Genomic DNA, 18,209 nt, shown 5'->3' on the forward strand with positions numbered 1-18,209 from the left:
TATTATAAATAAAATATGGGTGCATGAGATTTGGAAATCGTTGGATTCTGCCTTCATTTATAAGTGTTTATTTATTATTTATTGAATTGATTTATTTAAGGGCAGCACGGTGGCACGGTGGTTAGCACTGTTGCCGCACAGCAAGAAGGTCTTGAGTTCAATTCTACCATCAGGCCAGGTGTGGAGTTCGCATGTTCTCCCTGTCTTTGCGTGGGTTCCCTCGGTGTACTCCGGCTTCCTCCCAATTACAGTCTTTGGACTTTAATTGATTAATCCCATAGGTGTGAATGTGAGCACGAATGGTTGTCTGTCTCTATGTGTGTTAGCCCTGCGACAGACCGGCGACCTGTCCAGGGTGTACCCCGCCTCTCGTCCTATGACAGCTGGGATAGGCTCCAGCGACCCTGAAAAGGATAAGCAAATGGATGGATGAATTATTTGAAATATTTATAGTAAATATTAAAGTCTCAGCTTTTTCAGAATTGGGTTTTTACTTGACTTAGAAAACTTTAGCAGCTGGGTGGCTGTTTCTTTTTACAGACTAAGTTTTATGCTTGGTATACATAAGTTAAAATTCCAGTTCCATTGTACTGCCCTCGAATGGGCATTTTAAAGCATTCCTGACACATTGCATTCACAGGACTGGGACAGACATAAGTTGACAGGTACACCGAGCATGCTGAAAGGACAGTAACGTTTCATTTTTAATGCCAAAGAAAGTGAAGAAGCGATGCATGTAGCAGGTAAAGGTCAAGTCTCCTTGAGCTACTCGGGAGGCAAACCTTGAATCTTCTCATCCATAGTTGGATGTGTTATCTATTGCACCACTATCCCTTTGTGGCCTGGCCTTTTGTAACTCCTTTGTTTCTGTAGCAGTTCTCCTTAACAGGTTTATTAACAAAACAAATGCCCTGTATGAGGGTCAAGCTCATGACCTTGCTCACGCTGCGTACCACACTAATGGAGCTCAGTAAGCTGTAAAAGCATGTACAATGGATTCTGTGGTGATTAACCATCTTTCACTAATCTCATGATTAGTCAACGTAGAAAAGTCAGCACCCCAATAATAAATACTCAATAAACTGGTGAGACAGTAGTGAGACATCAGCCACCAGACATTTTCCTGACACAAAACCTACATCTATTAGTTCATGTGTCCCTTTTCAGGTTCAAAATCACAACTGAATCAGATTTTTAAGATCTATCAGGATTGATTTATAAAAACATATCTTCAAAACTCACTTGTGAATGTGATGCTATGAGAGAGCGCATACTGGAAAATATACCTAACTTCAGTCCATGTAAAACGCAGCAGATCCTGGAACAAGTCATGCATCAGTAGTTAGGAACACTAACTGCAGCTGCTGTGACCCAGATTTGAACAGGTTTGCTGTAACCACAATGCAGAGTGGAGTCCTAACCACTATATGATCACAGCTACTCATTGACCTTGAAACCCTGCTGTTGTGATGGCATCTCAGCCCTGCTAATGCTGTGGCACATGAGCTCTGAATGTTAACATTAGTACTTTTTTCTATGCCCTGTTCACTACACTGCTAGCCCTCCACACTATGCCGTTACATTAAGGGGTTGTTTGACGCCTATGGTCCTTTAATTAGCAAAGAAGTATCGAGAACATAATCAAATTGCTTGTTGAGTTGTTCACATGTGTGCCTAATGAAGCAGATCCTAATCTGGCTGTGTCATATTATATTGTCCATAGAACATGGCATAAAACTGTCACATCACAATATCAGTGATGCACAGGAACATTTTTTTTGCAAAATATGCGAGAGAGCTATTCTTGGTAAAGGTGGAAACAGAAAACTGGTTTTACCACTCGAGAAAAAAACACATTGTCAAGTACAACTAAGGCACATGAGGAGGAGATACAGAGGTACTCTGTGGTTAACCACCTTTCCATTACCTGACGTTACCTAGTCAACAGGGAAATGTCAGCATAGCCATTGTTGACCTTAAGACTCTGTTGTTGTAATGGCATCTCAGTTCTGCTGATGCTTTGGCATATGAGCCCTGAACACCATGCCTTTGAGTTTGAGTTTTTGCAACATTGCACAACAACAGATATGATTGTGTAATTGGCAAACAACTGTCGAGAGCATGTTGAGCTGTTCACGTTCTAAAGCAGGAGATTTTAATAAAAGAAGAAGCCTGAGGCTTGGCAATAGACAGAGCTACAAATACAGATGCAGCGTTCACATGTTCACCACACCAGTGTTTGGCCTTTTGTCACATATGATCACAGTGTCACTTAAATCCTCCTGAGTGGCACTAAGAAATAATGGCCAGAAAAGAGTTTTTGTAGAGTCGTCTGGTGCAACACATCTAAGGAAAGTTGGGACAGGACCATGTGTGGGAACTGTGGAGACCAGTTTCTGGACTTTGTGAGAAGAATGTTCTCATTCTTGACTTCCTGTCTGACTTCTTTGTTGTATTTTTCACTTTCATGTTTTCAGTTGCTGAGAGGTCTGGAGCACAGGTAGACCAGTGTAGCTTCTACTACAGAGCCATGTTTTTGTAATAGCTCCTGTGCACAGTTTAGCATTGTCTTGCTGAAGTTTGGAAGGCCTTCCCTGAAGCATGACACCATATGTGCTCTAAATGTTGTATTACATTTCAGAATTGATGTTGCCTTTTCAGATATGGAACCTGCTGATTCCACCGATGCACCCCCCATACCATTGGAGATGCAGACTGAGTGCCGATAACAAGCAGGATGCGCCCTCTCCTCTTTAGTCAGGAGCATGTGGCGTTTTCTATTATTAATTTCAGATTTCAATTTGTCTGTTCACAGAACAGTTTCCACTTTGCCTCGGCCCGTTTTAAATGAGCTTTGGCCCAGAGAAGAGAAACAGCGTTTCTGCATCATGTTCACATATGGCTTCTTCTTTGCATGATGGAGCTTTAATCCCTATCTGTTGATGGCACAGTGAACTGTGTTCACAGAGTGATTTTCTGGAAGTGTTCCTTAACCCATACAATGGTTTACATGACAGAATCGTGGCCTTTTTGTAATGCAGTGCTGCCTGAGGGCTTGGAGATCGTGGTCATTCAATACTGATCTCTCGTTTTATACCCAATCACGTTACTGACCTGTTGCCAGTGAACCCAGTTAGCTGCAAAATGTTCCTCCAGCTGTTTCTTTTTAGCAACACTTGCTTTTCCTTTTGTCACCTTTTGTTGCCCCGTCTCAACTTTCTGGACAGTTGTTGCTTCCATCAAACTCAAAATGAGCTCATATTTTCATGAAATAGTGAAACCTATAAAGTAGAAATGATTCTAGTGAAGCAGTCTGCAGCGCTGTCATCCTGACAAACAACTTTAATAATTTTGGTTTGTTTACCACTTTTTTTGTTCTCTGCATAGTTTTATATGGTGTTTCATAGCTTTCATGTCTTCAGTCTAGTTGTGCAATAACAGTAAAGAAAAGCCTTTAATGAGCAGGTGTGCCTGATGTTTTGACTTGAAGTAATAAACTGCATTTGGATTTAGACTCCACTCATGCATCAGCATTCTCAAACTGATGATCCATAACTTAACTTCTAGACATGATTCTGTGATGTCTCTGATTTAGTTTTGACATTTGTGCAGATGCTGATCAGACCTCGTTAATGAGCATCCGTGAGAAGACGAGCTGGTGCACAGACAGCCAGACATAAACAGATTTTTGCAAAGCAGGCATTCCACTTGAGGACAGAAAGACATGTGGGACACTTATACTGCACACACATCTATGCTGCAAAGCCCAGTTTGGGCCTCTATTCACATTTAAACAGGGGCTAATTAAAATAATTACCGCTCTTGAAGCATGAAGAGATGTTCTCCCCAACACCGCCCCCCCCTGCAGTTTTTGTTGCTGCTGCAGGGATGGAGGCGTCATTAGGAGTCTATTCACTCCTGAAATAGTCTTCGCCTCGCCGTACGAACATCCCTCATTTTTTGTCTTTCTCGTTCATCTGTCAGCGTTTTCTTTTCCTCTTATTAAGTCATAATTGCCAACATTAGCTTTGAGGGGATTTCTGTACGAGTTGTATTTTCAAGTTGCACTTTTTCTTCCCTGTCATTGTCAGTGAAGCAAGAAAACGTCATTCATTCAATAGTTGGTTATATACGTTCACTTCTCACATGTGGCAGGTCGAGCGATTTTTCTCATTTCCTGTCCAGCTGAGCTCATCCCAGGTAAAGTTTATCTGAATATCATTTGTGTTTTGAAGGAAGAAAGTACACTGAATTCACTAAATCCTTGCAGAGATGCATCAGAGTTCTTGCAAAGTTTGCGCAGTCACATTCAGTACCTCCCTCCAACGAAACACAACCAGTTCATCCTACTGGTTTGCTGACAAAACAATATTAGTTACTGGATGTAACTAATGTTTATTTAATAACATTTATCTACTAAATGAATGCTCACAAATCTCAGTGAACTCAGCAGTCATAAGAAAGTGATTACTTGCATTTTTCCTGTTTAGTTTTTCTTAACAAACAATGAAATGGTTACAAATGTAACGTTTTGTTGTCGCCTGATGTTACCTCATTTTAAAAACTAGTAAGGACTAAATATTATTTTTACCATGAGTGTATTATAAATCAATAAATAATTTTTACTTTTTTTTTTCTCTTTAATTTTTTTCTGGCTCCACAAAGTGCCTCATTTTTCTCAGGAGGTAGGACCATCCCCCAATCCACTCTCTGGTTGTAAATCATCAGTGTGATATAATAGCATCCATTTCCACAGTGTTTTCGGTTTTCTACAGGAGGTGGACTCTGTGATGTGTCGTCCATCTTTATATACAGTCTGTCACACATTTGTACACAGCTCCCAGGCTTCATAGCAGGCACCACATCCAGTATGTCGGACAGAATTTATTTTTGTTTCAGTCTCTGTATCAGTCTGTTGTGGCGTTCAGGTGGGGCCAACAGAGCTGGGGCTTCCTGTGCTGTAGATGTATATCTAAATGTGTGTGTTTGTTTGTTTTCCTGTGTGACAGATTGACAGACATGAGGATTAATCCATCAGTGAAATTCATCTGACACCAAGTCAGGCAGACATATTGCTCAGAGTATCTGGAGGCTTGGAATGATTTCAGATGCAAACAGGACTCGCTGCACATCACTTCACTGTAATAGGCTCTGTTATTAGAGACTCTATATTAGTGGGCTAAGTACGACAACAGACTGTGACTTTCCAATCCTATTAGTCTCCTTTCTCCTGTGACACTTTGACCTCAGGAGTATTTACTGATGATTTGTCATGGTTTTGTAGAGATAATCTGCTGCTGCAAAGTCTGACAGGATTACTACGAAGCCGAGCTATCCCATACCTCCGTTCAGTTTCGTTCTTATTCCTATTCAGGGAATGCAAATGTGGGGTGGGAGGTCGGCATTTTACAAGCAGCTAACATATAACTGCTTATTAACACTGTTTCTAGACTGCTTCCAAATTATGCCCAATGCTTTCACAGTGGATACTGTAGGAATGTATGCGCCCAATGAGGGTGCACCAGTAGCGGAATAAATGTTAATCCAAGTTTTGTGATTTTTTTTAGCTCTTTGTTGTCAAAAAAACAAGAAAATCTGCAGGAAGTAGCTAAGTGAGCCACTTTGTTCATCATTTAGGGTGTGACACAACCACTGTGATGAAGGAAAAATGTGTATCCTTAACTGGTAGGTGAGTGGGTCCTCCTAGGTAAAGGGATGCTGCACTAAAAGCCTCCTTGTGTTTTCTTCAGTCCCTAGCAAATTGCAGCTGTCACAGTTTGCATGTAAAACACTGACTTGTCTGCTAACACTCATTAACTAGTAGTTAGTGGTAGTGTGGTGGTTTGTAAACTACAGCCAAATTCCTGCAACCACTTGCTAACCAAACAGTATATACAGTATAACCAGATTTGCCTGTTGGTGCCAGATGGTCATGTAGTACTTGTGACAATGTAGGGGTCCTACATTGTCACAAGTCCAAAATGACAGACAAGTAAATGTCAGCTGGTTGCTCGGCATTTGATTACAAAATCTGAATGGTAACAAAAAGCTTTTATTTGTAGCATGCCATTAACTGTTAAGTTTTAAGAATGCAGTCAGTGGGGAGTGACTTTAGAGGCAGCCTGAATTGCCACTAAAGGAATTACAGGTACTTTCATAGTAGCCCTGAAATTCAAACCATATTTAATAATAATGTATACTTTAATATTCCCATAGGAAATTCCTTAGTCCTCTGCATTTAACCCATTCAGTCAGTGAAGCAGTGGGCAGCTACCAATCCAGCACCCAGGGAGCAGTGTGTAGAGACAGTACCTCTGAGCAGCCGTTTAGCAGATTTGAACCCCCAACCTTCCGTTTGGTGGATGAACACTCCACCTACTGAGCTATCTCTGCCCCTGTGCCCTCCAAAATTATATATTTTGATAAAGAAACCACTAAAGAGATGTTCAAGGAGAAGTTAGCAAATCAAGAGCTAGTTAAACTAATATCCACTGTTTGACTATCAGAATCAGAATCCGCATACTTTATTAATCCCTGAGGAAATTATGTGGGTTACAGTTGCTCCAGGGAGCAACTGTAACAACTAGAAATCCTTTGATATGCCCTGTTCTTAGTTCCCACGTGATTAAAATTATAAATATGTGTGTATATGTATATGTATATATGTGAGTGTGAGAACCGTCAGCTAGTGTTTAATAAGATCATTAAATCCTGATGAACTGCCAGCTGTGGATGTGAGCAGATCGTGCACGTACATGCTTGTGTTTTGAGCCTGTTGTGGTTTGACTCCACAGAGATATGAGACACTAATTGGGATAAATTTAAACATTGATGACATGCGGTGTTAAGGTCACTATTCAGAGATTAAACACAAGTCTTGGTGATTGAATGTCAACAATTAGCAGTAATTAGCCGGCTCGTGTGTGACTTCACCTTCACTGTTAACAACAGTACTCTCACGCTGCATCTTACTTTCTCACTTTGACAACTTCTCCCCACATATCAGTTTTTATAAGGCGCCAAAATTTGTGATGGCTGAAATGCAGATACCATTTCTAGTGCTTGCTGAAATATACGTGGTTTTTAGAGCTACCCGTGTTGAAGCTGCAGTGACTAGAACCCGAGCAATATTGGATTTTTAAGACTAATACCAGTACAATAAAAAACAAAATCTTCACTGTACAGCTGATACCGCATTAAAGAACAAGAGTCTGTATAGTGGTGTATCTATGCATCCCACATCTTCTCTGTTAGGGTTAATTAGTTAAGTTATTAACAATCATTAGTCATTAAAATGTGAATTCCTACAGTCTTAATAATGAGCTGAATAAGTGTTTGTACAGCGCTGACACACATCTTCACCTGGTGACATAGCTATTTATAGAAGCAGCATTTAAAGTTTCGATTGCGGGATGATGGGCATTTAGGATTCCCCTCGCTCTCCCTCCTCCCGTGGCCTGTCTGTCTCTGCTGCTGGCATATCGTAAACATTTCAGTCACACTTAGTTGCAGCGCTGGCTGATTTATTTAGCACTTCTCTGTATCAGCCTGTGCACAAAGCTGTCCTCTCTATCCCCACCTGTCAGCACAGCTCGCTTCAACTGCCTTCTAGCATGAATGTAGAAACGTACACTCACTCTTCTTCTGTCTTCAATTCATTGCTCTTCTGTCCTGCTCCCATTGTGTCCCACATTGCTCTTTCAGTCTCAGCGCCCTATCAGGAGCCCCTGTCCATCATACTTTCCTCTCAGCTGTTTGGACTCACACTGATGAATGGCACCCTCTTCACAGTGGGTTTTTTCGCCACACATGTTGCATTCTTTCTCTTGCCTGTGGCAAATGGAGAACAGATACTTCATATACTCAGGGTTCTTAAGCTTGTGATGAAGCAGGAACAGAACTTTGACTCTTTAAAGCATTTTAAAAGCACTTCTACTTAGTAGCACAATTTTGAAAAAAGATTATAGGTCATGTAAGCCCTCAAGTATGGCATCTGTTTTCCCCAAAGATCATTTGCAGCCAAGCCAAGAAGGAATCAACTTGGCAAATGGGTAGAAAATTTATCATGTAGGAAACAATTTGGGGGACCGAAACTGCCAAAATTGAAAATAAATCACTGTGTAAAGTAAAATGCCACCTAATGCACCAATATTTTCAAAACGAATGTAGACATTAGTTTTTATTAGTTTCATTAGTTTTATTTCTGAATGTGACACGGGCGGTATTTGCAAAGCCTGGGGTGCTTGGCGCCTAAGTGCAGATGACAGTCAGGACCGGTTCTCCGACCTAAAGGCACAGGGAACAAACCCTCTCGTCCACTGGGAGAGACCTCAATGTACAGGCAGCAAGCCGAGGGGATACTAGGATACCCACCCCAGCCCGCTGCCTCTCACCAGGGGCAACTCTAGACGAAGACAGAGTCCAGCTCCTCTCTAGGAGGCTGGTTCCAGAGCCCAAGCCCTGTGTTCAGGTGAGCCTGACTATATCTAGCCGATAACCTCAAGCACTACCTCAAGCTCCTTCCCCATCTGAGAGAGGTGACATTCCATATCCCAATTGCTAGTCTTGGTAGCCGGTGATCGGTCTGCCAGGACCTCTGCTCCTGGCTGCCACCCAACACACATAGCACCCAACCCCTACAGTGGCTCCTGTAGGTGATGGGCATATGCAGTAATGTGAAATAGTACGGTATGTAAATTCACAGATGTCTTATCTTATTCTTTAATTATGCTTGATAACAACCTACCTATTCAATCGCTCCATCACACTAGAGAAAAAATAGGACTGCAGCCTTGGTTGCTCACTAGTGTTGTGCGATATTGCAAATTTTGGGACAGTATTGCCAGTTCAATACTGTTACCTATGAAGGCAGTAGTATTTTATGACTGACGAGATGAATCATCATCAATTTGCAAATTCTGAACAGATTTTAATGATCACGGTGGTTAGCACTGTTGCCGCACAGCAAGAAGGTCCTGAGTTCAATTCCACCATCAGGCCGGGGTCTTTCTGTGTGGAGTTTGCATGTTCTCCCCGTGTTTGCGTGGGTTCTCTCCGGGTACTCCTCCCACCGTCCAAAGACATGCAGCTTGTGGGGATAGGTTAATTGGATAATCCAAATTGCCACTAGGTGTGAATGTGAGTGCGAATGGTTGTCTGTCTCTGTGTGTTAGCCCTGCGACAGACTGGCGACCTGTCCAGGGTGTACCCCGCCTCTCGCCCCATGACGGCTGGGATAGGCTCCAGCGACCCCCGCGACCCTGAAAAAGGATAAGCGGAAGTGAATGGATGGATGGATGGATAAATCAGAAGATGGGCCCATGTCCCTTTTTCAGGCTGTGCCTGGCCAGGCCCCCAGGAGTAAGGCCAGGCCACCAGGCGCTCGCCCTCGGGCACCCTCCCCGGGCCTGGCTCCAGGGCGGGGCCCCGGTAACCCTGTCCCAGGAAGGAATAGGCTTGACCGTGCGCTCATAGGGGTCTTTTGAATCGTTCTTTGTCTGGTACATCACCTAAAATCAGTTTGCCATGGGAGACTACAAGGGGGCAAAAGTCCCCCAGTCAACATTCCTGGGACACACAAACCCCTCCACCACAACGATAAGGTAGCGATTCACAGAGGGGAAAACTGGAGGCGTCATTCAAATTCTTTTATAACTTTTTTGTCTTTTTGGCTTGTGATTTCAACTTGCTAACTCTGTGCAAGTGCACAGGGTTAGCAGGAGAGTATGTAACTACAACTGTACAAATATACAAAAAGAACAATGAGAAAGTTTCTTGTGAGATTATCAAACGTGCATCATTGACACAATATTAATACTTCATTTTTAAATCAAAGTTATTTTGACACCCACTACTGACCCAATGCGCAATAGATAATATTCAAATACTGATAACAATATCGGCTCTAGCTACAACTAAATAATATTTTATCTACAATTTATACAATTTGAGTCTCTAATAAAACATTATTTGGTCTGTCACTGTCTGTATTTCCTCTACTTTTCTTTAGAGTATGTTTATCTATTTATATCAGTATATGGCGTATTTTTGGGGTCTTGCAAATGTCTTTTCTAGACGTCTTATTAAAGTCAATAACGTGGACCTGGTGGGAGAGAGTGTATAACAGAGATGCCTTCGGGCAACTTTTCTCCTTTAAGCCTTTGTGCCAAGAAATGTGCAGGTAGCCCTACATGCACGTATAACTTTTGTTTTTAGTTATCTGTTTTGTAAAATTACCTGCTGAGAGAAGGCAGGTCTTATCTGAGCTACCAGTGAAGCATGAAACTGGACCAAATGCAGATACTCTTATTGCACACCTGAGAGCAGCATGAGGCTGATAGTGTGTGTATTTGTGTGCTCTTGTGTGCTTTCACCTGATGTAATTGAAATTCGGAAAGGCATGACCCACTATATCCACAAACTAAACCATTAGTTGTGCAGCAGCGCGTGTCAGCCTCATATCCACTGACTGCAGTGTACCTGCAATAGAAAAAGAAACTCAATCTTCAATAAACTGGAAGGGCAGATCCCATTTTTCCTTTTCTTCTGGGACAGCTCCCAATAATCATCAAAACTGCATCGTTTTTTTTGAAAATGTAGTTTATCGATAATTCTGGCACAACAAGCCTTTAGTTGCAAGGCTTGTTGCTTAAATGGGCTCATCCATGACCAGTTTTCTGATTTGATCACCTGTATACGACTGTCATTGTGTGGAGAGCTCTCCCCTCAAAATACTGCCTTAAGGAGGTTTTTGGAGATCCACATGAAAAATCAGCTACTGATGGAGCTTTTCCAGAACAAAGTTCTGATTGTGGAACCACAGAATTAGAAACATGTCAGAAACCAACCCTCGCTTTCACTAATTTATGCCACGACTGCAGCAGCATCATAAAGATAGATGTTATACTTTTCTCTTTTCCTGCAGCAACAGTGGCGGCAGCAGCAAATGTAGGTCAGAGAAACTAAGGTAGTTGGCCGACCTCGTATTTGCAAGCTTTTAGCATCTTATTATGCAATCCTGCTGCTGTCAAACTGTGCAACCAGCTCTGCTATAGCCCACCAGGCACTTCATAGACAGTGGACAGAAATATGACCAGTAGTTGTTTTTTATAATGTGGATTCTATGTAACCCTCTGATGCATAGTGGTCACTGGAGTGGACAGCTACTAAAACGTACATATCTCTTTAATGCATTGGTTTCTATGGTGGAACTGCATATTAGCCTCTAGAGTGCTCTCTGCTGCCATGCTCCATTGAGGTCAATTCAGTGTTCAGTTAGTGCAACTGCAAGTAAATTTCCTCTGAATCAAAGATGGCAGACAAACTGTCACCCCTGCCGACCACTGCTGGCATATCCTGTCAATCCTTCTATGCTAAAAGAGCCCAACAGGTAAAAAAAATATGATGATATGCAGTAACATCTAGGGAAGGATATTATCTGTTTGGAATAAGAAATTGTTATGTCTAATATGTAGAAAACTACAATTAACCATGTGTCCACTGTAGTGGACATCATGCATTACCCACTATATTTTTTTAACATAAGTCATAAATTGTCTCACTGTTTTTCGGGACTGTTTTGGTTATTATTAAGCATATAATTGTTACATTTATAAGCTACTCATTTAAAATATATATTTCTGTGCAGATCAGCTGTAGTTTGAGTTACTATAATAATTATTTTATCATATTTTGTAGACTTCAAATGCAGCAAAGAATAAGGCAGCGTACAGAATAGTCCAGGAAATTCCATCCAGCTCCAGTGATGATGATTTCATTGATGAGTGCAGTGATGATGAGTTCAGTGATAAGTCCAGTGATGATGAGAGTGGCTGCCAGAGCAGAACAGAGACATAGGAACTACGGATGATGAAGACACAGACAGTCAGGATGCAGAAAGTGAGAACGATGAGGGGCAGGATGAAGAGGAAGGTCAGTATGATCAGGGAGCTGTGGGAGATGGGTACATGGCACCTGACCATACTCAAGCCCGCAAAAATATTTGGAAAGTCCAAGACAATGACTTGGTTGGAGACTTGCCTCCTTTTCTAGGAGAGTGGAAATTGAATGTGGAGGGGAAGGATCCCATAGATTTCTTCAGACATCTGTTTCCAGCAGATCTAATTGATAATATAACATACAACACCAACTTGTATGGGAAAGAACTGTCAGTAACAAGAGAAGAGATTCACCCTCCAGCAATGCAAAAGAGGAAGACCCAGTGGGACCCCACAACTCGTGAAGTGGAGAGCAGTCACCAAAGTAGCCTGTGAGGTCAGGTTTGCCACAGGATATCACTGGCCCCAACTGACCGAGGTGAAAAATGCAAACAGGTGCCATGATGTTGTGTGCACACGGAAGACCAAATACATCTGCATGCAATGCTGTGTGCCATTGTGCCCTGGATGCGTTGCAAACTTTCGCACAGCCTAGGTGTGATGAACATAGAACTGTTTGGAGATGCAGAGACTAAGATGTCAGTTTGTGTTTTCTTCCAGCATGCTACTAAGGGCTTGGTAATACTGTCCTGCATCGTTATAGAACTGTGTAGACTCAAAAATGTTTCTCTTGTTGGAGATAGTTTGCCATATTCAGGTGTAGGATTCACAGCTAGGACTGTTGATTGGTTTTGTTATTTACGTCTAAACATTGGGGCCTTATGAGTTGAAAGTTCCAAAAAAATTGCTGAGATGTTTTTCAAAGGATACAAGCAAACAAGTGTTTGTATATTTACAATAGAACACGAGGTAATTAATTTTTACAGTAAATTCACAGTATTTCATGCTAAGTGCTCAGGCGCATGTAGTCCACTGGAGTGGACAAGTTTATAACTTTATAAAAAAACATATTTTTGGAAAAAAAAGAGTTAAACATTTTTTTTCATGTCCTGAGAAGAATAAAAGCACTTAAGAAAAAAATCTTGACCAAGGCTTTCATAATTCATGCATCAGAGGGGTAAAGTAAGTTTGATGATATAATGTGAAATAGTATACTATGTAAATTCACAGATGTCTTATCTTACTCTTTAATTATTCTTGATAACAACCTGCCTGTTCAATCGCTCCATCACACTAGAGAAAAAATAGGACTGCACACAACACTAGTGGGCAACACTAGTTCAATACTGTTACCTATGAAGGCAATAGTATTTTATGACTTATGAGATGAATCATCATCAATTTGTAAATTCTGAACAGATTTTAATGATCACTAAATCACTGATTTTTACTGTCCACAATAATTAGTCAACGCAAAAACACACGTCAGCTTTTCATGTACTATACATGAAACACATTGGGTCAAGTTTTGCTGTTTAAATGTGCTATAGGCTATAAATAAAACAGTGACATAGCGCTGCTCAATTAATCAAATTTTAATCTAAATTACGATCTGGGCTTTCAACGATCATTAAAAATGACTGAGCCGATTATTAGCACCTCCCTCGAGCTTTACTCTCGCGCTGCTCCGTGTGGCAAATCGAGCGCACCTCTCTGCGTTTCGAACATGCCTCACAACAATTAAGAGGACCCGAGCTTCGGGAAAGCTAAGCAGAAGTTATTTGGGGAGGAGAGGATAATGGCTGCTGAAGAAAGAATGCCGTTGGTTGATGAGAGAGGTAAAAGAGCTTCAGTGGTGTGGAAACATTATGGGTTCGCGGAGTCAGACGTGGATCAAGTAGACATAATGTGTAAACTTTGCTACGGTGTCGTAGCTGCACCACAGAGCAACACTACAAATTTATTCAATCATTTGAAGACACAAGGCACAGACACAAAGTGACATACGATCAAACAATGAAGGAGCATAGAGAAAAACACTCAACAACACCTGCTTCATCCTCACAGACCTCCATTCACGCACGCTACCCTGTACAACGCCACTAAATATCCCATCAGCTCCCAGAGACACAAGGAGATAACAATTTTCAGTGAAAATAATCGTGATTATCATTTTTTCCATAATCGAGCAGACTTACAGTGACATTTATTTTATTTTTTTATCTCATAATTATCATTTAAAATAAAAACCATAGGCAACAGTTCCACACACCAACATCAATCCCTGTCCTGATGAGGACACGTTTTTCTTTTAGCGTTTCGGTATGAAGACAAAGCCAACAACACAAAGCAAAGTTGGTCCAAAATGGCTTCAGACAGTGATGAGCAGCCTGACTGCTCATAACTGCTTTTACTACCAGCTGAAGTTCAGCCTCTGGCTGCTGGGCTGGGCTTTCACTTGGCTCTATCATCACTCTGGGTCCCGGCTAATGTTGTGTTAGCATGCTGTCTGCCCAGGAAGCTTGCAAAAAGACAAAACTGTGTCATCAGTATAATACAGTTGTTTCTGTCCTGGGAGTGGTTTGCACTACTCACCACCACGCTCTTTTCCTTTTGTGTAATCAAGATAAAAATCCATGTCCACAACTGAAAGGCTGTAAACCACTGTTTGATGTTTTTTTTCTATTTCTATCCACTTGTGCAGATAACTGAAGAGCCTTTTCTAACTCTTTAACACGTTACAGCCAACACTGATCAGCAAACAGCAAACGCATTAACACCGTCTATAACATTATATAGTTAGCAATATGCTATAACCAGTTGATCTTCAGGCTGGCAATAGTGAGACACTCTCACTATTGCCAGCCTGAGCTACAAAGTGATATTACAACCATGTAAGGCATGCTTATCTCTGTGAAATCTGTTCATTGCAAGGTAAATGATGAGGTTAAGCACATTTGCATAGCTCTTTCAGGTAAATTGCAGCGTGGGTGAACTTTTAAAAACTGCCTTGGTAGTTCTAAACTTTTACAAAGTACTCCGAACAGCAGCTACTGTTGCCATTTGTCTATTCATTGCCATTTAAAACAGATGGTTCTGGACATCACTGCAAACTTTATTATTCATTGTTCACTTGAGAACTCTGGAAACTTGTTATCTTCACAGCTGCACCATTCAAACAAACTTTGTTTGTGTGGGATCTTTTGTGGAAGTTATTGTAATGGTGTAAAACTCAGCCTCACTACTGCAAATAAGATATAAGTAAGAATCAGATCCAGGGTCAGTTTGCATGTTCCACATAACTTTCTGACACACACTTTGGCCCACATGTTCTCCCGAGGCAGCCTGCCAGAAGTTAACAAAAAGGGTGTTTCGACATCCAAAGCCAAAGAAAACCTGATTCACGAGCTACTGGTACCGGGAGGTATTTGACTAACCAAATTACATCCTGATGTGAAAACAAAATAATGACTCTTTAATTTTGCTCTTGCATATATTTGTACAAGCCTCTCATAGCCTTTTGAGAGACTTGTACAAAACTTCATCACTTTGAAATTTGAACCAAAGAAGTGTAGTCGCACGCCTCTTTAGTCCAGCAAAGCCTCTGTTCTCTGTAAATGCCTGCTAGTGTGTGGCTACAGGCATCAAAATGACAACACACTTTCAGTCGTTGTAAACATTAATCATGTCGTGGCAATGAAAAATCAGGCCTCTCCTTACACTCAGTAAAAGAGTACATAGAGTACATAGGATTGAGTGTTTGTCTTGTAGCTCATTAGTTCTTTAAATTACATACCCCATGTTCTATTTGGATATATGTGACATGTTAGTGTGTACATGACGTTCTCACTGTATTTCTGTGTTATTTATTGTTGGCATTTGTGTCCCTGATGGCATTACGGTGTTGTTGGGGGTCCTAGCTGCCCCTGTGGTGCCACATTGCTTACAGTAAAGATTTTTCAGAATGAATCCATTTGTTGAGGAGTCTAGAGCTTCACATCTGTACGAGCGTGCCTGTCACCGTAGTGGCACTTATTTCCATGGTTACAGTGATCCAGGATGGCCTATGAAAGCTTGCCTCCTGCAGACATTGGTGTGTGCTCTCATTACAGCCCAGTGTGTGTCCTTTCCAGCTGAGAGATGGGTAAGGAAAAGAGTGACGGAGGGCAAAAGCAAAGCTTGTGGGAGAAAAAGGTCCTAGTAGTATGGGAGTAATAAAACAATAAAAACTTCTCAAGAGAGACTCTCGACACAACAATGGAGAACACAGATTGATGCTGAGAGATGAAGAAAATGAAACAGCAACTAAAGCTGTGATAGTCGTGATGGGGACTGTCACTGGGGATCCTTCCAGTTATTAGTGCTAATCACAATGAATTAAGGGTTTAAACCTAACAGCATTAAAAGCTGCATACTATGTGAATCATGTCATGTTCCCATGAGATTATTAATAATGCACCCAAAAGCATTTCCTCTGTTGTATATCTGGTGTGGTGTGATGCACAGCTGCACAGTAAATGTCGCAATATTTTCCAATATTTTTTCAGTAGAACTTTTCCTTCTAAAAGTAAATTTTTTTTGCACACCACCGCAGGTCGGTACCAGGACCCTTGGAGTGCCACAAGTCTCCATATGATTAAAGTCCTTCCACAAGTATGCCTGCCAACTTGACAAGTATTTGTTATTATTCTTGTAATGTTTCTGACCATATTAATATAAGAGCAGAGAAATCTGTGAACACTATAGGTCAATGAACATGCTGCATCCAAAAAACACCCCCAAAAAAGCTGTTACAGGTTGTTTCAACAGACTGAGATATACTGGTGGTGGCTACTATTACCACACATAGGTTATTTTATGACTTACTGGTCCATTACGCTAAACAGGATAAGACTGTCCACTATGGCCCTTATATAATATTAATAATAGGTTATAAGGCCTATGTTAGTCTAAACAAATGATCTTTAGCTGATAATTTAGCCTACACAGGCCAGTGTTAGCTCATATGTTATCTTTAACAAACAAGCTTAATCTGCTGCATAGTCTTATCCAGACATTTGACTCAGTAAGACAAGCCCCAGTTTAGCCCAACTAAAATAATGCTAGTACTAAACAGCTAACTATTAGGATAAACTTAAAGGTGCTGACTAACTTTATAATTTTAACTTTTTCCTGACAAATGCGTGGAAGGCACTACTTTGTTTGTCTTTTGTAATTTGCAGATGACTTTAGGTGATAAATCTGTAATCTCAGAAAATGTTAGTCTGGAATGATTTTACAGCACATATCTTAATAAGTTAAAAAAAAAACACAAGCTACTTGGGATTTTCTGTAATATACAATAATAAAAGTATACATAAAGTCTCAAATACACTTTCCCCCAATAATATTTGGTTAATTGTCCCTTAGTAGGTATTAGCGAAAGGCGACACTGTTGATAGCCATGAACAAGCTTCTGCTGGATGGATATGTGTTCATTTAAATTGGTTTGGGAAGGCCATTCCAGAAACTTAAGCCTAGATGACTTCATTCATGTCAAAACAAGTTTTGATGTGTGTTTACATCAGTGACTGTAGAAATCAGTCTACAGTCACTGGTCGAAACAGTGTCCAAATTTGGACCATCTAGTGCTTGATTTGAAGTTCAAAAACTGGGGGATAGCCCTCCTTCATTATTCCATCCACTTTGTGTAATGTACCAGTAGCCCCAGAGCATGATGCATGATGCTATTACCATATTTGCGAGATGGTGCAGTGTTCTTAGATTTAAAAACCTCTTCTTCTTTCAGATCCTGACAAAGTGGTGACACATCTGAATAACTTTTACTTACATAAAATGCTGAAACTAATGATCTTGGAATCTGCAGTTGTTTGGAAATAGCTCCAGAAGATTTCTACTGTACTCTTACTTAGATCTTCACTGAGTTTTTTGGACTTTTCTATTGTTCTGAGTATCGACCAACCCAGTTAAAAGAGATTGTAGCCACTACCACTTGCAAGTAAGCTTTTTAACCATTCTAAATACAAACGCTAACAAGACAGGCAAGGAGAACGAAGGAAGTAAACACACAGAAAGCCACACGAGGAGCTAACCATCAAAATAAAACAGGAAGTAAACTGTCACATGAATAAAATCAGAGAATGGAAAACAAGGCAGAGAAAATGATTCATAACTGAAACCACAGTGAGGAATCCAACGATACAAAAGATTTTACACCTCTTGAATCCATTTGAGGAAAAAAAATAGTCTCAGCACCTTTAGCAATACAAGGCAGGACTGAACTCATCAGAGATGGATTTTGTTTTGTTTGAATACTTTTTCTGGAGTGTCAGCAGTTATTAGGTTAGTTCTGTTTTTGATTAGCACTGTTTCTTCAAGTAATTGGCAGGTAGGCCAAGAAATCACAGCCCTGCATTCAGACTGTCTCAGGTT

The 18,209-nt window shown here is 40.9% G+C and overlaps 1 protein-coding gene and 1 pseudogene across 1 annotated transcript in view; both read left to right on the forward strand.

The window, feature by feature from the left end:
• plcl1 (phospholipase C like 1) overlaps positions 1–18,209 on the forward strand; it is a 133,563-nt gene that overhangs the window by 19,375 nt on the left and 95,979 nt on the right. The window lies entirely within an intron of this gene.
• LOC146615882 (uncharacterized) lies at positions 11,312–12,272 on the forward strand (annotated as a pseudogene).

Source organism: Diplotaxodon limnothrissa, linkage group LG16 (genome assembly GCF_057381915.1).
Source record: "Diplotaxodon limnothrissa isolate DT_005_m linkage group LG16, D_limnothrissa_male_GT1.1, whole genome shotgun sequence".
Lineage (NCBI taxonomy): Eukaryota > Metazoa > Chordata > Actinopteri > Cichliformes > Cichlidae > Diplotaxodon > Diplotaxodon limnothrissa.